At 45.0% G+C, this 20,173-nt stretch overlaps 1 protein-coding gene and 1 pseudogene across 3 annotated transcripts in view; one reads left to right on the forward strand and one right to left on the reverse strand.

The window, feature by feature from the left end:
• Window positions 1–20,173, forward strand: part of Mcc (MCC regulator of Wnt signaling pathway) — a 378,705-nt gene that overhangs the window by 248,424 nt on the left and 110,108 nt on the right. The window lies entirely within an intron of this gene.
• LOC148120000 (Nuclear RNase P) lies at window positions 1,603–1,783 on the reverse strand (annotated as a pseudogene).

A 20,173-nucleotide genomic window follows, 5' to 3' on the forward strand; every position in this document is an offset into this window, starting at 1 on the left:
TCTAATTCCAGTCACCATGCCTGATAAAGACTTTGGGATGCCAGAGTTCAAGTTGCTTAAAGACACTGGGGAACAGTTGTATGTTAAATCCATCCATATTTAACACAGGCTCCAGGCAGTGGACAAGGGAGCTTGGGCAAACAAAACAAAATTGGTTGGCAGCCCCCCTGAGCCTCATTAGTCATGGTTTTTGAGTGTTCTGTTGGTACATGCCCTGCAATCCACACTTGCGGGGCGCCATCCTGTCCAGCAGGAATGAACCCCACCAAAAACGAGAATTCCTTCTCTGGTCACATCTTTATTTGGAGCATTCCCTTGAGGAAAATTGGGGGAAGGGACGATAGAGCAGGGACGAGAGAAAGCTTAGAGAGAGAGCGTTGGGCCCCGAGGCAGCTGCTTTTAAACGGTGGAGCGGCTTGAACGCTGTCCTGATTGGTTAATGCCATTCTGCTGGTCTGAGCATGTGCAGGCAAGGGTGCAGGCAGGGGTGCTCAGCCCCACATGGCTACCTCCAAACTGCAGGACCACCTGTGCCTCCAGGTGGCTCCCAACATCTCCCCCTAATTATTGTCTTTAAGAGCAATAAGGCAAAACTATTTTTCAATCTGGTCCCCACCTAGACGCAGCATGCCAAGGATATCTCTGCTCCCACCCATTCCTAAGGAAGGAAAAGGCAAAGTAGAGTAAGAGATAAGAGGTTGCACAGGGTGTTGCTCAAGTCGATGGTGTGAAACAGCTGCTCTTGGCACCGCCCAGAAGGTCATCTCTGCTGTCTCCGCATGAATCTTCCACAGCAGGACACTCAGCATCCACTGGGTCATCTTTCTTCTTTACTTCTCTTGTCAGTCTCGCTGGCATCCAGATGTATGTCAGCATTTCTAGAAAAACATAAACAAAACTCTCCTCCCAAATTAACATTTAAGAGTACTAAAAACTCTCAGTGTAAAAATTCAGCACAATCAGTACTGGAAGTAGGCTGGTTTTGAACTTAGAGACTTGTAGGTCTCCGTTTCAAAAAGCAAATCTTGTTTGCCTGTACCAGCAAAATTTTGAATTAAAAATTAAGTGTACAGAATGCAAGAGAAATCCTTTCTCTGGGGGAAGCTGTCACTGGTAGTGTAGTCCCCCTCTATTGTTTAAAAACCAAAGCAGTTGTCACTGGGAATTGAACTCATGACCTTTGGAAGAGCAGGCAATGCTCTTAACCATTGAGCCATCTCTCCAGCTCCCCTATTCAGATGGAAAAACCTCTAGGTAGCATTATCTTATTCCACCCGTTGCCTCAGGCAAAAGGTAATGGTAACCAGGTTGACGCGCCTTTATTATGATAATTAGGACCAGTTCTTTGAGGGAGAATGGACGTCGATCATCTGGCTACTTCCTGCTGACAAAGGGGCGATGTTTGGGGGATAAATGTTTTTATCTGACTGAATTTTTGGCGACAAATGTTTTTATCTGACTAAATTCTTGGCGACCTTGGCTGAGGGCGGCGGCAGCAGCGGACAGCGGCGGCTGCCACAGCTCCGCCTCTGAAGCCCATAATGGCGCGCTCCGCATGGCCCAAAGGCATGGCTCCGCCCCGGGCCTTGCGCGGGCTCGCCGTATCACCTCAGGCAATGAACTCGCACCGCCGGCTGTGAGTCTTTTTCAAGCTCCGGCGAGGGGGGGGGGGCATCCGCCCACCCGTGGAGGGCCCGGTCTGCCCGCGCGCGGAGCCCCGTTCTCTGGGAACTCATCTCCGCCCGCCCATGATGCTATGGAAACACAGTTTTTCTGCAGAGCCAATTCAGCTCCTCTCTGCTTTCTATGGCGCCGCTGCTCACCACGCAGCTTCCGCCTCAGTCAGGCGAGTCCGCTCAGGTGCTGAAAAAGTCCTCCAAAAACCATAGCCCCGCCAGAAGGCCTCTGATGTCACACGGACTTTAGCCCGCCCGCGACCTGGCTATTCGCAGGCCTCTGCGGACTCCAGCAAATTTCCCGCCAGCAACTGGTTAGCATGGCCACGCCTCCCGAACGAGCTAGCACTGGAGAGTGCAATTTTGCGTCTCCCTCCTGAGTAGCTGGGATTACAGGTGTGCACCACCGTGCCTGGCCCACTTCCGTGTTTTTAATCAGGCATTACCGCTCAAAGGCGGGCCGGCTGCCGCCAGCACTCTCAGCACGATCAAGCAGCTTGTCTTTCTCAGTCAAAAATTAAAGTTTTTTGTACGTGAGAGCCAGAGACTGAGCTCTCTTATCAAAATTAGGCGAAAATCACCTCCAAAAGCTCTGTGGCTCTTTAAGAATAGGGAAGGCAGTGATCAAGTTTGCCTCCCTACGAGACTGTTGCCTCCAGTCTCTATCAGCGAGTACGCAGGTGGACGGAGAGGGAGCGGAAGCCGCGGTCTCCCGTACCCCATCGTCCTCAAAGTCCCGCCTTAGTTACCTCGCCTTTTTTGCTGCTGTTTACATTCCTCCTGCACTGAACTTAAGGGATTTTTCTTCCCCGTTGCTTTCTGTACCTTCTTTCAGATACCTTAACTTTGATTTTTTTTTGTATTTTCTTTTCTATTTAGGCCTATCCTTTGAAATTCCTTTTTACATTTCTTTTCCTCCCCTTTCTGGGGATTTCAACCGACGTCACTCACCGCTCCATGTTCTCAGAGTTCTGAAATTCAAGGCTCTCTGTGCTGGTGTCTGATCTTGGCTTTTTCTCCCGGGCTTTCTCAGGGTCCCCCGGCGTAGTTGTCAGGGTCCCTCAGCGTCACGGAGTTTCGAGCACCAGTTGCGGGGCGCCATCCTGTCCAGCAGGAATGAACCCCACCAAAAACGAGAATTCCTTCTCTGGTCACATCTTTATTTGGAGCATTCCCTTGAGGAAAATTGGGGGAAGGGACGATAGAGCAGGGACGAGAGAAAGCTTAGAGAGAGAGCGTTGGGCCCCGAGGCAGCTGCTTTTAAACGGTGGAGCGGCTTGAACGCTGTCCTGATTGGTTAATGCCATTCTGCTGGTCTGAGCATGTGCAGGCAAGGGTGCAGGCAGGGGTGCTCAGCCCCACATGGCTACCTCCAAACTGCAGGACCACCTGTGCCTCCAGGTGGCTCCCAACACACACTCTAGACTGCCCTTATTTAAAAGCCATGACTGAAGAGTCAAGCTACAGAAACGAAACCAGATAAACTAAGATATAGTTGGGTCACTTGGGGGAAGGGTTGCTTGTTCTTCCCAGCTGCTCGGTTAGCTTAGACCCAAAATAATCACCCAGAAACTGTATTAATTAAATCACTGCTTGGCCCATTAGCTCTAGCTTCTTATTGACTAACTTTTACATATTAATTTAACCCATTTCTGTTAATCTGCGTATCACCACGAGGCCGTGACTTACCAACAAAGTTTCAGCATGTCTGTCTCAGGCGGCTCCATGGCGTCTCTCTTACTCCGCCTTCCTCCTCCCATGCTATAGGCTAAGCCAGTTTTTTTTTAAATTCATTAACCAATAAAAGCGACACATAGACAGAAGGACCTTCTGCACCAGTCACTCACCACACGGTTATAAAAATCTATTCCTGGGGATCCCTACAAGATCTCCCAGGGAATCTCCACCCTCACCCCACCTGAGTAGCTCCGTTGCTTGATTTTGGGTGTGCACTTTGCTTGTCCATTTGTTCTTTTTCAAAATAGGGGCCGTCCCAGCCTTCAAGCTGTCCCTAGTTGAAAGAGCCCTGACAGCAGAGTCCAGCCCCCGTCACTAGTCCGGACTTAACTCACAATGAACTTAGCATGAACTGCAATTCTTAAATCTTGTTAATATGTTTTGCTGTTGAGCCATATTTTTCTCTTGAACTTGCAGTAAATTGTTCTCGCGTGTTTGGGGATGCTGGTGGCTCCTGAGCAATTGAATTTGGTAAACGGTTCCTCTCCGTGCTCCTCAATGGGTTCAGAGTTGTAAAAGTTTGGAATCCTATAACCAGGCCATTCAGGACGTCAAACAAAATGGATGGTCTCTTCGTGGAGACCTTTCTTTGGGGGTCAAGTCTGTGGACACAGGAAGGTCCTTGCTGTCTGCTTTGCTGACAGAGCCATTTGTTATTTCCTGCAGGTCCTCAGAGTTATTATTGTCTCCAGCCTTCCCTTTTACACAGCTGCCCCAGCATCCCCGACATCCCAGAGAACTAAAATCTCACCTTAGAGACAGCTTACCGTCCAGGGTTCAGAGTGGATGAACCCAGCTCCATTTCCCTTCCTCCTCTTAAAGGTGAAGTCTCAGCTACATGGAGAGGTTGAGGCTGTCAGGTCTGGGATTTGCTTCAGGCTGGGATGTGGCACTCTGCATGGTCACTGGTTCCTTCCTGGCTCTTTGTCTGTTTCATTCAGTACAGAGAATGCAGTCTGGGTTTGCGCATGGGTAGAGATTCTGACAAAGGTGCCTTCTTCGTTTCATTGTCAATGTCAGGATAATATTGATTCCTTTATATAAAATTAAAATTGTCTACTTGTCTGCTTTGACGATAGATACTTCTAGAATGGATGGTGAAGTTGAAACTGTGAGTTGTCTATTCTGTCGGTGTTACCTAAATGTTTCATACAAAAGTTGCCTTCTATGTTTGTATGTACTGGGCTTAGACCTGGACATCTCTTCTGCTAATTTTCATTAAAAGCTTTGTTACTGTTTATCTCTACAGGATTATAAAAACTCAAATAGTTATAAAAGCCACACGCCACCACACTAATTACCTAAATAAAGTTTTGTAAGTTGGTGTAATTTTTCTTTCATACTCTTTTGAACCAATCCAGGAAAAGAAAAGCATGTTTCCCTGTTAGGAAAGGAAACAATTGAATTTGAGAACAGAGTGGGGAGAATTTGAAAGGTTATACCACAGGTTTTTTTTTTTTTTTTGGTGGAATCTTTAATAGAAACATATTCATGCGCTAAGAACCTGGATTACCCCCATCATACTCTAGTAAATTACTGATAGTGTTCAGATCCATCTCCACAAATGTGTGGTGTTAATCAGTGGAGAAATGTTATGCTAAAAGCAAACTGGCATTACAAGATTGCAGGTCTGAAATCTGACAGCCAGCAGTCTCCTCTCAGGGGCTCTGAGGGGTACCAATGAATTCTGACACTGTGCTGGAGACGAGGTGAAAATGTGTAGATGGAATCAGGACAGGGTGAGAGGTGTAGGCATGTAGAGATTGCCGAATTAGTCTTCCCATTTCCTACTCTGGACACTTCCCAGGCACAGTATTGATCCCCGACCACCTTTGCTCTTAGTTCTGGCCTCCTGATAGTTCTGTCTGCCTGGAATTGTCCTGTCCCCCCGCCCCACCCCCACACCATGTGCTCTCCAGGTAGAGATTTTGAGTCTCCACTCTTCTCCAGATGTAGGACTAGCTCTGGGGATGGTCACACTCTGGCCTTTCTCTGCAGGAGGCAGCATTCCTACCCACAGGCTGAGCCTCCATTCTCATTTGTCATAGCATTCACTAGCCCAGGCCCCTCCCGAGGAAGGAGGAAGGCTTTTACAGGATGATGCTGACATTTTCTGAGGGATGTGTGGTAGATTCTACCCTTTCTTTTGAGATAGGAAAGAATTTTCTTAGGAAAGGTTTGACACTCTCTCTGACCTGGCACCCAAAAGAAGAAAAGAAGACTTGCAATAAGAAAAATGTTAGAATGTAGAGAATTTTATTAGGAAAGAAAATTTTCTCTGCCCCATTCTCCAGCTTCAGTGTTTCCAAGTCTGTGAATTAGTGCTCTTCTCTCAGGATGTGAGGGAGAACTTGCACTCTGCTAACCTTTTAAATAAATAATAGTAAGAAGCAGATAGGCTCCCGAGATGCCCAGAGGACCAGTTGCAAAGTCCCATCACCCAGCAGCCATATTCTCTGTGTTACCCATACAGTGTTTCCATGTGCCCTGGGTAACTCATACAGCGCTTCCATGTGCCCTTGGTAACTCATACAGTGCTTCTGTGTGCCCTGGGTAACTCATATAGCGCTTCCGTGTGCCCTGGGTAACTCATACAGCGCTTCTGTGTATCCTGGGTAACTCATACAACACTTCCATGTGCCCTGGGTAACTCATACAGTGCTTCTGTGTGCCCTGGGTAACTCATACAGCACTTCCATGTGCCCTGGGTAACTCATACAGAACTTCCATGTGCCCTGGGTCCTGGGTAACTTATACAGCGCTTCCGTGTACTCTGGGTAACTCATATAGCCCTTCCATGTACCCTGGGTAACTCACACAGAGCTTCCATTTAAGCTCTTCTGCCCATGTGAATCCTCTTCCCCCATCTCTCATTCTTTCTACCTGTTGAAATCCCTCTTCCAAGCTCAGCTCTAAGAAAGCCTTCTTAAATCATCTGCAGTGGGCACTGTATCCACCTCACCCCTGCCTCCCTTGGTGGCTGTTGAGCCTTTTCTGTGACTCTCATCCCAAGCAGCTGTGTGATTAGCAGACACGCTTTCTGCTGTCTAAGAGGCCAACTCCTCCTTGGATAGATGTCTATCAAGTGTTGACTATGTACTGTCAACTGGAAGAAGGAAACCTAGGCGTTCATCTTCGGGGGTGGTGCCATGTGTCTTAGTTAGGGTTTCTATTGCAACGAAATATCATGAACAAAAAGCAAGTTGGGGAGGAAAGGGTTTGTCTGGCTTACACTGCCTTATCACTGTTCATCACCAAAGGAAGTCAAAACAGGAACTCAGGCAGGGCAGGAAGCTGGAGGCAGGAGCTGATGCAGAGGCCGCGGAGGGGAGGGGTGCTTCTTACTGGCTTTCTCCTCCTGGCTTGTTCAGCCTGCTTTGTTATAGAACCCAGGACCGCAGCCCAGGGATGGCAACATCCACAATGGACTGGGCCCTCCCCATCAATCTCTAATTAAGAAAACGTCTTACAGCCAGATCTTATGGAAGCCTTTTCTTAATTGAGGTTCCCTTCTTTTAAATAACTCTAGCTTGTGTCCATCCCACTATAGATATCTGCTTTGTATATTTGGAATTAGTTACTTATCAAATTAGCAAAAAGGATGTGTATCATTCATCACCCTGTATTATTAGGCCTGGCTCAAGTGCTCTCAAGCTTCCAGAGGCCACCCTGTGAGTGCTTGAAGAGAAGGCAGCATCATGTGTGCAGTGTAGCTCAGGCCTTTCTCGTAAAACCCTTCTTAAGGCCCATTCCCTTCCCCAGAGCCTAAGCTCGCAGGGAAAAACTAACCCACAGGGTTAGTTCTCAGCAGCCCACTGAGCTGACAGGAGCAGGTGCATTGCTGCCCTGTCTCTTCGACCGAGCCTTCTTCCCCTGCTGCTGAGCCAGTGGCACAGTGACAAGTGGCTCAGGGATTTCCACAGGGCCACTGTCATGGGTATGGAGTTCCAATGTCTTTCATTCTGGCTGGGGGACCTTGACTTTTACATCTGAAGAAGGGAACCTCCCCAGGCCAATGGGTTGTAACTGTGATTTGCCTTTTGAGAGTGAATACTGCCAGCCCAGCACTGTGTATTTGTTAGCCATGTTAACTGTTTGCATTGGTTCAGATGCATTGATGGAATTCACCGAATTCCCCTGGACTCATCTCATGTTATAGCTCAGAAAAATGAGGCTGGAGAAGTGCGGTTGGTTTTGCTCTCACTCTGATGGTGCAGTAGCCGAGGCTGGAAAAGTGTGGTTGGTTTTGATCCTACTCTGATGGCAGCAGTACCTGGCTCTTCTAACTGAATTTAACTTAAATTATAAGCAGTATAAATGACGATTTGCAAAGCAGAACTCTGAATGGGTGGGGGGTGATCAAGAAGGACATTAAGTGACTTTCCATATTTTTAATTTAGTTTTTCTCATGAAATGTAATGTAATTTGTAGCTATTATGTTTTATCAGTCACGGTTCTTTGAAGGAACAACATAAACAGAATATAGATACATAGCCCTGGAATTTACTAGGCTACCTTACATGGATGGGTCCAGGGAGCTCAACAATGGCTGTCTCTCACCAGTTTTGCCGAGAATCCGGGAGTTGCTCAGTCCACAAGACTGGATGTTGAAACAGTCCCAATCTGAAGCTGATGTCCTAGAGCATTCCTGGAACCTCTGTTTGGAGCCTAAAGAAGCTGGTTGCAATATCAGTGAAGGAATGCAGTAGCTACAGAACACAGGAGACTTGCCAGCAAAAGCAGAAGCAAACAAAAACCAAAGTTTTTTTTTTTCCTTCTGAACTGGGCCTGCTGGCTCATGACTTTAATTCCAGCACTTGGGAGGCAGAGGCAGGCAGGTCTCTGAGTTCTAGGTCAGCCTTGTTTATAAAGAGTTCCAGGACAGCCAGGAAATATTGTCTCAAAAAACTGAGATAGATAGATAGATAGATAGATAGATAGATAGATAGATAGATAGATAGATAGATAGATAGATAGAGCGAGCCATCCATCTATGTTTAGGATGGGTCTCACCTCTTCAGATAGTTTAATCAAATCCCTCATAGGAATACCCAGTGACTTACATTTTGGTCGATCCAAGATCTAGTCAAGCTGGCCATCAGGATAACAAATATATATAATTTATATATATAAATTTGGAAAGTCATAAACTAAAATTACCTGGAATCCCTCATTCCCATATACTTAATGCTTGTATAGAGAAAACAGATCCTTTTACATTGCAGAATCCTAATGTGTAAGCATGTGCATATTCTTTTCTTGCAAGGAAAGCTGAAAGTGTAGCATGAGCGCTTCTTCCCCTGGTGATGGGGGAGCTTGTCGCTTAGCTCCACTTTTCATCTCTGTAGCTGAAAGTTGAAGAGAGAGATTAAAGACTAGAATGTTCTTCTCACCACCTACTTCTGTCCCACCAAAGAAGCAGGGTTGAAAATGGAGGTATTGGGAGGAGGAGAGAGACCGAAGTGAGTTGGCAAACCAGTGTTTGGCAAGTGAGTCCTCTTGGCAACATATCCCACTCGTTTGAACCATGCTGTGTTGGTTTTGCTTCGTTGGATCCTAAGCTGGAAGAACCACATTGAAAACTTGAAATACGTGACCCTGTGAACTAGGAAGCCCTGGAGACAAGGAACGTTGACAGCAACCGGTCCTGGAGGTGCAGTTGCAGGAGCGAGGATCTGAGCCTCGTGCGTGTTTGTGGAAGTCCGACTTCTTATCAAGCGGCTAGGCCTCTGGGTTGATGCTCTCCAATGTCTCACCCTCCAAATGCACACAGTTTCTAACAGAGGTGTTGATGTTTGTGGACAAATCCCAAACTGGAGTGCATGTATTTGTCACTTAGAGATCTGTGTGTGTGATTGATTGGTAAATGAGAAGACACATTATAAGTCAGTACAAACTGACTGAACACGTTGTAATTTTATAAAACATCACTATCTATACCATTTTTTTTAAAAAAGAAAGACATAACCACAAAGACAACCGAAGATCTTTGAAGGAGGTTGAAGCAGAATTTCCTTTGATTTTCCTTTTTAAAGAAGGAAGCCAGGCACTTCTGAGCACCAGCCCTACCCTGACATGGCTCCTCTGTCCCCCATAGCCAGCATACTTACCTCTAACAGCCTCTGAGAAGACAAATGCTCCCGTGCTAGGCTGCAAATGGATTAAAGCCGCGCTGATCCTCATCTGTCAGAACAATTAACATGGGGAAAACACTTGCCCTACTTACAGCAGATGGAGGAGGGGAGGGCCAGGGAGTTCTGTGGTGTCGCTCATAAGATTAATGTGGCTCTATGGGCAGCGGAGAGCATTGGATTTATTTTCTGAACATTACATGGATTTACGGGGATGACAGCGTCGACTAAAAGCCCAGACTGTGTTCCTAAAGGGTTTCTGTAGGGTACTGAGACATGTAAGACTTGGGGGTGGGGTGGGGTGCATTGCGAGAGAGATAGCTAGTAGGATTTCTAACTGTAAAGCGGGACTTACTGATTGGCTATTTTGTGTTCTCCTTACCTTGAAGCTCTGTTGGATTCGAGGCTTAACAGGAACCTGGGTTTCCTAGAGGTTGTATAAATATTATTGTAGGACTTTCATGAACTAAGTGGGAAAGATAGAAGTGGCTTCGATCACTTGGAAACCACAGCTCTGCTTGTTTCTTCAAACTTCAGACCTGCTTGAATTCCATGAGAGATGGCTTTGTGCTGTGGGGTACAAAGAAAGGAACACGCAATGCAGCCATTAAGAAGGAGATTTCTAGAAGGGATTTATTGTCCCCTGATAGAAGTGGCTTGGGAAAACATGGAGGTTAACACAGCAGAATAGAAGACAGCAGACCGAAAGACGCGATTTACTCGAGTGCTGGATCAAATTTTAATTATAAGAAGCTTATAGAGCAACAGTTCCCAACCTTCCTAATGCTGTGGCCCTTTAATACAGTTCCTCATGGTGTGGTGACCCCCAACCTTAAAATAATTTTCAATGCTACTCCATAATTCCAGTGTTGCTACTGTCATGAATTGTAATGTAAATATTTATGGTTTTGTTGGTCTTAAGTGACCCCTGTGAAAGGCTCACTCAACCCCAAGGGGTACGGACCCACAGGTTGAAAACCGTTCCTATAGAGGGAGGGAGCCGGCTGTGGGTAGAGGTATATGTCTTCACTACAAGGGACAGACCTGGGGACATCTCGTGACTGCTTGTTATGGTCGGGGTGGCTTGTGAAATTCTCTCTTTTCAGATGCCCTTCCCAAAGAGCCTCATGGGTAAATTTTCTACTGGGGAGGGGGTTCTCTCTCTGTTTGCTGTCTTTTAGTTTCTAAAGTTTCCATTGCCCCCTACCATGACTTTGTGTTGAAGGAGGCATTTAGCCACTTTCCTGGAAAATCCTCTGTTCTCCAAAATCCTGTGACCAAGATTCTTTGTTTCTGAACCAGACCAACAGACATGAAGAGTCACAGTTAAACGTTTGAGTATCAAGAACAAACAGACCCAGAGGGGTTTTTCCAGTGTCGCCCTGTGTGCATTCTGTCTCACCAGCCTCTTTCACCGCTCAGTCTCCCCTTTCCACTCATAGCCCATTTCCTGCTTGGCTCCCGTTGTCTCCCAGGTGTGTGCTTTGGTTTGGAAGCCCCACTTCTGTCTCTTTCTACATTAGCAATTGTTGGGACAGTTGTTCATCTGGATGGTGTCCCCTGTTTGGTTTTGTTGTTTTTTTGTCTGTTGTTTTTTCAAATTCTTTCACATGCTGAAGAAATCTTCGATGTGGGATTTGGAGGGACAGGACTTCAGTCCCTCTTTCTGTTTGAAAAACAAGGAAACGTTTTAATGTTACAGCATATTTTAAGTTAATGGAGATAAGAAGTGACATAAATGTGATTATGGACACTATAGCATATAAACTTGATTGCATTTGTTCAGCCATTAGGATAATAATAGGAAGTCTGTGTGCTCACTTGGGACAGTTCAGTCAAAACCCTACTAACTTAATAATACATACATATTATGCTAATAGCTTTTTAAAGAAAAACCAACATATAAGCTAAACATATTGAAGAGGTCCTGGAGACATCTAGTAGTCATTACAATCTTGATTTTGTTTTCTTGTGTGATCTCCTTAATGACTGAATGAATGATTTTAATCAGAAGGTGGCTTACTGTTAATGCTGTTTGCAATTGTCTGCGGAGCCGAACCTTCGGCTTCACCATTGCCACTTGTTTTTGGAGTCGGTGGCTGAGGTCAGTCGGTGGTAAGCAGCAAGCCCTAGGTTTTCTTGGTGGGATAATTTCCTCACCATTGCTCCAAGTCCATGTTGTGTAATTGTGCAAACAGCACGGCGACCTCTGGGATACTTGGTTTGGCTTTCCCATAGTTAACCTTCCCATAGTTAACCGCTGCAGAGGGATTGATTAATGCTAATCTTTAACATGGGTCTATCGAGTACCTGCTTCCTGCCAGGCACAGTGCTGGGTGCCCTGGAAGCAGTCAAACACAATCTCCACTCCTCAGGCGCTCACAGACCAAGGCGAGAAGCAAGGCCATAGAGAAACTGTGAGTTGTGACATGATGCAGCCAGGAAGGGTTCTGGGAGTGATGCTGCAGCTGTAGGGCTGGGGAAGGAATCTGCTTTCAGGCCCTGTTGGGGAATGTGGTAGCCTGAGGGTAGCCACTGGAAAGTGGTAGATACTTTTCTTTTAGTGGGAGGGCATACATTCAGAATTGTATCTCGGAGTGTTCCCTCTGCTTTGGAGAGCAGTTGCCAGAGAAAGAAGACTGGAGGCAGGGAGCCAGTTCAAAACCCGGTTGTGCCTTGATCCAGGTAAGCAGTGGTCCCTGACTGAGGTAGGCAAATAATCCTATCCCACCTGTCTCTTGGTCTTATTTGCTCAGGGTGATGGTGGGCATGCAGTGTACACTGTTCCCAGAAAGATTTTTGAGGCGAGAACTACAGAAATGGGTAAGAATGAAAGTTACAGAGGAAGAGTTGGGAGAGAACCCTGAGCCTCTGACTTAGGTAGGCAAATGATCCTGTCCAACCTGGCTCCTGGTCTTATTTGTTCCTTCAGTTAAACAGGATGATTGACAGGCAGTCTGTTGCATGTGTCGGGTGGGTAGGCTTGGAGGCAAGAAGGCAAGCTGAGTTTAGGGGATGTAGAGTCTGCTCTTCTGGGGAAGCAGCTGAACACACGGGCCTGGAGCTTAGGGAGTCGTCGACCCTTGTACCTGTTGATTTTGGAGGTGAGCGTTTCTATTCCTGTGTATTCGGAATATTCTAGAGCTGAAATAGTAAATGTCCTTGGCTCTGAGGACTACGCTGGTAAAAGGGCCTTTGAATTCCCAGGTGCTGGCCTTGTGACTACGGAAGGGAGTCTTCCAAGTGAGGCTTAAGTGGTGGCTGCTTGCCTGTTTCTGCTGCACGCGGCTTGCTGCAGCCTGATGGGATTGCCCCGATCCTTTTGTTCTTGGCAGGTACTTACATTTTCAGGCAAAGGGCATTTGGGGCTGATTTCTCAGGGAGAAATGGAAATGCAAAACGACTCACTTACCCAATATAACACACCTTTCTGAGAGAGAGATGGGGTGGAGGGCAGGGACTATCTCTTGAATCATCTAGTGGATCAATAAATTTCACTTTTCTTTTAATGATTCGCTTGTTGAAAATTAGCACAGGATGTGGCTATCAAGACTTGAGTGAAAGTGGGTTTGTTCCTGACGGTTGAGATCAGGGCCAGGAAAGTCGGGCCTGTTTAAAGCAATGGTTTTCAGACTGTTTTTTTTCCTTTTTAAGCACTTATTTTATTTCTAATTATGTGTATATGTGTTTTGGGGGGGTGGTATGTGAGGGCAGGAGCCCTTGGAGGTCAGAGACATTGACTGGGACTCCCTGGAGCTGGAGTTACAGGCAGTTATGGGCCACTTGATGTAGAAGATGGGAACTAAATGCTGGTCCTCTGGGAAAGGAGTATACACTCTTAATCGCTGACCCATCCATCTATCCAGCCCCTCAGACTTTCTTTTTAAATCTAGACCCATGCTGACCACACACTAAGGTGATAGCGAGACCCATCCATGGCCTGTGACCTATGGGTTGAAAACATTCATGAAAACCACTTGAGGAGACAGAGTAGTTCGGATTTCATTACCTCTTCCTTAAAGAAAAATACAGTTTTAGGTGTATTTTAAAAAGTGTCATGTATTTGATCTTTAACTCATCTCCTTCCAGCAAATTTACAGCCTCACCCAAATCTCACACAGGCTCCTGCATGCAGTTCGGAACAAGTTAAACAAGGCTTTGGAAAGGAAGCCCAGCGGCTTGTCCCCTCTGTAAAGTCACCCTAACTCCTATGTCACCATCATCCCTCCAGTCTGAGTGGCTAATCGCATACTTACCACAGTGATCTAATTTGCATTATCCCTGTCAGACGTGTCACTCCGTGAATCGCTAAATTAACTTAGTCTTCCTGGAATGTACCCAAATGCTGAGAACCATTTAGGATCTTTCAGACTGATCCGGTCTATTAACTCTGTCTTGAGATAAGCAGAATAAATAAGTCCCTGCAATCAAAGGCAAGCTAATTGTAGCACCTCTCTCCGGCTCTGTGTCATCAAAGCCTGGCTGTCTCAAGCATGCCCTAATGGGGTTCATGATTGTGTTTGTTCTGTGTCTGATAATTCTTGGTTCCGTTTACATTTGCACCGTTAATATTCATTTTCCAAAATTTGTTGACATGGCTATTCATTTTCAGGAATATTAATTCATTAGCTTTTGCTTTCAAGGACAGATCTGTGCATGACCACTGTAAGGCAAACAGCACCGGAGCCAGGGGCCAAGACAGTGCTGTCACCTTACCCACGCATTTTCATCCCCCTCCTTAACGAGGGTTGACAACTTAGTTGCTATGAGCTGGTGGTTTTCTGGTACCCATCTATGCTCACACAAAATGCCTACCTATTTACATGGTGAACATTTTTATGGAAATTAGAGCTGTGTATTTCAAACTTAAATTAAAAAACAAAAATAAAAACTAGCAGCATGCCATGCCTTTCTTTCCAGAGTTTCAGGTAGATGTTTTTAATCAGTTATGAAATGTAAATATACCAATGTATTCATTTAGTCTATTGTAGGTAGACTTTAGTGAATTTCATTTTTAGGGTTTTGTTTTGTTTCATTAGTCGAGTGCTATGATAAACACTTTTGGAAATGTGTCCTAGAACAAGGAAAGTGGTAGATCTAAGGAAGAGCTACGTAGTTGTCAAATACTGGAGATCTGTGCCAACAGTCTGGGCACAACTCGCTACGATTCCTCCCAGGCTTCACCAGCAAGCTGGGATTCATTAGTCAAACCCAGTCAAAAAGAGACCAGGGAACAGGCTCAGAGTATTAATCCCGGTCATCTTTTTTCTATTATCCTCTCCCTATGCCCCCGTCCCAACAGCCAATTTATGTTAAATGCTCTCACTCTGTCTTAATATGTGCTTGTGCACACACACATACAGGCTCATATATGTGTGCTTGCTTGCCAAGCAGGCGAGACTGGGCCCACAGTAAGCTTCGGTGTTTCTCTTGCAGACTGAGTACACAGTAAGGTTCCTGTTTCTCTTGCATCTGCTTCACTTGACCACCACTGGGAATTCAAGTACTTGCCACTCCACCTGGCTCTTTACGAGTGAGTCAGGGGAACTTTATCCTCTGAGCCAGCCCCCCACTCCCATCTTTCTCTTACCATTTTGAAAAGCAGCCAGCTGAATTGAATTCTCCTTGGCAGCAGCGAGTGCTCTGGACACATTATGCAGTTCTCACGGATTTCTGCAGCGTTGCTTTAGCTCATCCTCACACTCTGCAGTGTTAGCCTACACCTCCTTCCGCCCTCCTTTTGCTATTGTCACCACCCAGGAAGGCTGGGTTGGTTTTGCCGCCAAAGTTGGCTGCTGAGGTCCTCCTGCTCCTTTCTCCCAGCCTTGCTCGGTTCACACACACCAAGGGCACTCAGGGTAGCAGTTGGGACGATTATGGCTATTTGGGGATAGACATATGAAATAAGACAAATGTTCAAGATCCTTGACTTCCATCATTCAGTGATGTTCACTCAATAATTAGTCCAACAGACCAGCTGCTAGGAAAGGAATATGCTGAGGAGCAAAGGGGACGCCATGTTGTCCTTAAGAATTTGCTTTTGGATTAAGAAGAATTAAGGATTAAGCCTCTACTCTTCAAAGAGGATACCAGTGGTACATGGAATGTCTGTGTCATTGCTTGGTATTTGGTCTTCCTCATGCGCACACTGATTGCGGCAGTAAATGTAGACATTTTGCGATACTTATATCCAAAGCCTTACAGGATTAGAAAACCTTCATGATGATTTTATGTTTATCTGAAAGAACAGATAAATAGTTATTATTGGATATTATTATTGGAAAACAAAGGTAAGATTTTTTTTTATATGCCAGTAGACAATATAATACTGTTACCTAAAGTCATGCTAAAGCTGATCGTGGTAGCTTACAGCTGTAATCTCAGCATTGGGAGACTTAGGCAGAAAGATAGTCATGTGTTTAAAGCCAGCCTGGGCTGTGGAGTAAGACCCTGTCTTGGACAAACCAAAATAGATGGAGATAGGGGTACATAATATAATGTGTTTAGCTCTAATTATTCAGTAGTACTAGGATAAGCATTAAATAAACTACAAAGTAAAGAATATAATTAATATATGTAATGCAATTCTAAGTAACTGAAAGCATTAAAAATTGACCATATTAAAAAATCCACACTAAAGAAAATCTAACTATTGATTTGACCTAAGCACGTAACAACTTCCAAAACAAAAAAGCAGAGGAAAATGTGCACATTTAAGGGTTTGTGGAGTAAGTGTAAAAATATGAAACACTGTTGCTAAAAATGCTGCATAAATTGAAGGATGAACAGGCATTTGGAGAAGGACATTTGCAGTATGTACAGTGGTCAGTGAACATAACACATATCATGTACTGAAAATTAGCACCCTATCAAAATGGGCAGAGACCGCAAACAGATAAATAAGTCCATATGTTTATCAGATTCATATAACTTCTTATAATCAAGGAAACAAAGACAAACTATCATTTTGAAATCAAAGCCCCCTCCTCCCCCCCATGTGTTTGATGTATGTAGAGTTCCTGGGTATTAAGCAGAGGGCTGACTGTAGAAACATACACTGTGAGCGTGGAGCTGTTCAAGGACGTACTGACTGTGTGATTCAGCTCCTCTTCCTCCTCCTCCTGTTCTTTATATAGACAGTTTCTCATGCAGCATAGGCTGTCCTTAAACTTGCTATGGAGCCAAAGATGCCTTAAACTCCTAACCCTTGCTCCTCGGTCTCCAAAGCGCTGGGATTGCAGTGAACCTCACCACACTTGGTTTTATGCAGGGCTGGGGATTTGAACTCAGGATGTTGTGCACACAAGGCAAGCCCTCTACCACCTAAGCTACAGCCCCAGTCCTAAAACTTCCCGACTATAGTATTATACAGAAAGGAAAATTGTCCACATGTTTAGTAATTGGCTAAATTGGTGATTGGCCAAGTTGTAGCACATCAGATACATTGAATTAAGAGGAGCATTTAGATATAACTGGTTTCCTTTTTTTGGAGGCGGGGGTTTATAGCCTAATTCGTTCTTAGCTTATGTTAGTTTCAGAGGTAGAAAAGCTACATAATTTCTCACTACCATTGTAGGGGAACATGCCTGCTTCAAAGGGGAAGTCATGTGCAAGATAAAGATTTCCTAGTTATATAGCTACAGGAAACAGCAACTTGTGGCAAGCCCAAGGAAAGGGAGGATGAAACATGCCAGAGTAAAACCTTGCCTAGACCATTCAGTAACTTTAAGAGGTGCACTGTTGCCTGAGTGCTTACATACATGACTTTGTGGTCACAGAAGCCAGCCAGTCACTCTGAATGTTGTCTCAAGTGGCCAAAGGGGACCTGGTCAGTGTCTTATTGCTGTGAAGAGACAACATGATCACAGCAAGTCTTATGTAGGAAAACATTTAATTGGGGTTGATTTACTGTTTCAGAGGGTTGGTTACTCCATTATTGTCACGGTGGGAAGCATGGCAGCACGTAGGAGGCATGGTGCTGGAGAAGTTGCTTGAGAATTCTATATTAGATTTGCAGGCAGCAGGAAGGGAGAACCGCTGGGCCTGGATTGAGCATTTGAAACTTCAAAGCCCACCCCCAGTGACACACTTGTTCCAGCAAGGCCACACCTCTTAGTGCTACTCCCTATGGGTCTATGGGTCCCATTTTCATTCAAACCACCACAGTCAGTGTTAAGGCAGGGGCCTGCTGGTGTGAACTGAGCAATATTCACTTGGTATGAACTGTTTATGAATTGGCACGTTTCTATTCTCTTCCTTTCTTGAACTTAGAGAAATGATATTAGATATTCTTATGATATTTTTCTTAGATTATAATCCTTTTCCTTCCTGAGACTCCATAGTACTGAAGGCCATCACTCAGCTTTCAGATGGCTTCCCATCTTACCTTTTTCTAGGTCCCAGTGCTGCATTGATAACTGGACAAAAACTGAAAGATGGGTCATGGCATTAGAGAAGAGGGGGCATTCCTTCTCTGTTGGTTCCTGGTGTAGAGTAAGCACTCTCAAGCTTCAGGACTCCTGATGTGAAAAGTAGGTCAGATATCTTTGAAGCTCGTGGTTCCTAGAACCCACACATTTTCCAGAATTCCTTACGTGTTCTTGGGAGCTGCCAAATTACTACCTGTGCAGTGATACATGACCTAGAGCCTCCAATTTTGTGTTTTGGCTTAAAGAGGTTTCTACCTTCTACTTCTACATGCATTGTTGGTCTTTGTTGACTGATTGCTTGACCAAAGCTTAATACATGTTGTGGTAAAGACTCAAGCTAATGGGTACAGAGTGATAAAACCTCTTCTTCCTTTAGTCATTAGGTTCTAGGCTCCTTGTCTGATGGGAAATTTGCTTCTACCACGTTGTAATCATGCTTTGAAAACTTTGTCTCTGGAGTTTTCTTGTGGATGTAGCAGTTGTGATGAGATGTTTTCTGTTGACTAACTGTTCAGGACATGGTCAGGCTCCCACCACAAACCAGAAATGGCTCAGACATGCATCCAGCATATTTGACATCAAAGTCTTGGAGATACATTTACCCAGTACTTCAGTGGAGTCCCGGATCATGACACAGAAAACTCAGTAGGAGAGCCAAGCATCCACTCTTTAGGTGACCCTCTCGAGCTTAGAGTTCTTGATAGCACTTGGTCTAAAACTCCCTGGATCTGGTCATCGGGATCCAAATGCACTTAAATATCAGCATCCCTGAAGGTTCTTGTGGAGTGGAGCACACTGGCTATGGCAGTTTACACTCTAAATAAAACCTTCCATAAAGGGACTGCAGTCTCTAACATGACTTTTTTTTGTTTTCATGTGAGACAAGACCTCACTGTATAGCCCTGGCTGACCTGAAACTCACCAGGTATACCAGGCTGGCCTTGAACTCACAGAGATTCCCCCTGCCTCTGAGGGTGCTAAGATTAATTGTGTGTACCGCCGTGCTCAGCACTAACGTGGTTTTCTGTCAGACTTTATAAACAGAAGTGGGCCTAATAAAGTGTGATTAGGGTAACTTGAAGGCGTCAGAAGGGAATAACCTGAAATGAGTCATGTAACATTTTTAACAAGCTCATAATATACAATACAATAAGCCTCCTCATGCTCCTATGTCCTTAGGTAATGGGGTAGAGTCAATATTAGCACCCGCAGGACAGATGAGGAAATAGGTGTATGGAGAGAGACTGGGCACTGAGGTAGTTTAGTGACTGATACGCAAGTAGCAGCCAAGCTTCCTTTTGTTTGTGCAGTTACAGTTTTTACAGAAATGTGGCTTCTTGGCCTAAAGAATATAAAATGATCTACTGCCTCATTCTACAAGAGAAGTGTGGTTCTGCCATGGAGCAGAAAGTCCCATCAGAGGCAAGAACCAATTCTATCTTATGATTGTTCTTGTTTAAAGAAGTGGATGCCATAAAGATAGGAAAAAATTACGACCTCCATCTTAATTCTCTTTTTAAAAAGTATTGTGTTTGTGTGTTTGTTTGTGAACGATGTGTTCTGTATGGGTGCATATGTGCATAGTACGTATGGCAGTCAAAAGACAGCCTTGTAAAGTTGGTCTCTCCATCCATCTCTATGTTGTTTCTGGGGACCCAACGCAATGTGACAAGACTTCACCCACCTTTATTGCTCAGACTTCTCATGCTGACTACTCTGCCCATAAAGATTCTGGCCTGTCACGTAAAACAAATAACAACAAAATCCTTTGTGCATCTTGCTAAAAATCCTACAGACATCTGCAGCCATTTGAGGTATGTGGTTTATCTGTGTAATCCTATCGTTGTGGCTGTAACCAAAGTACCAGAGACTTATCATCCGAGAAGAAATTACTCTGTTTAGCCAAAGTGAAGCTAGGCAATGTATAATAGCTGGAGCAGAGTTTAAGTGGCATCATTTGTGCCAATCTTGCGCACTTTGCTGGCTAGTCTCTAAATTGCCTCTTGTTGTCTGAAGAGCTACGATTAAAGAAATGAGGCGTTTTTTTTTTTTTTTTCAAGACAGCCCTTCGGTTGTTCCTGCAAACACTCGCATAGAAGAACCTCGCTGCACAACCTTTTATTTTTCTCCTAGGGCAACTCACCTCAGAAGGCAACTGAGCATAAGCAGGGAGGTCAATGCCTGCCATACTGTTATGAAG

The sequence above is a fragment of the Myodes glareolus genome, chromosome 13 (assembly GCF_982192425.1).
Source record: "Myodes glareolus chromosome 13, mMyoGla1.1, whole genome shotgun sequence".
Taxonomy (NCBI): Eukaryota; Metazoa; Chordata; class Mammalia; order Rodentia; family Cricetidae; genus Myodes; species Myodes glareolus.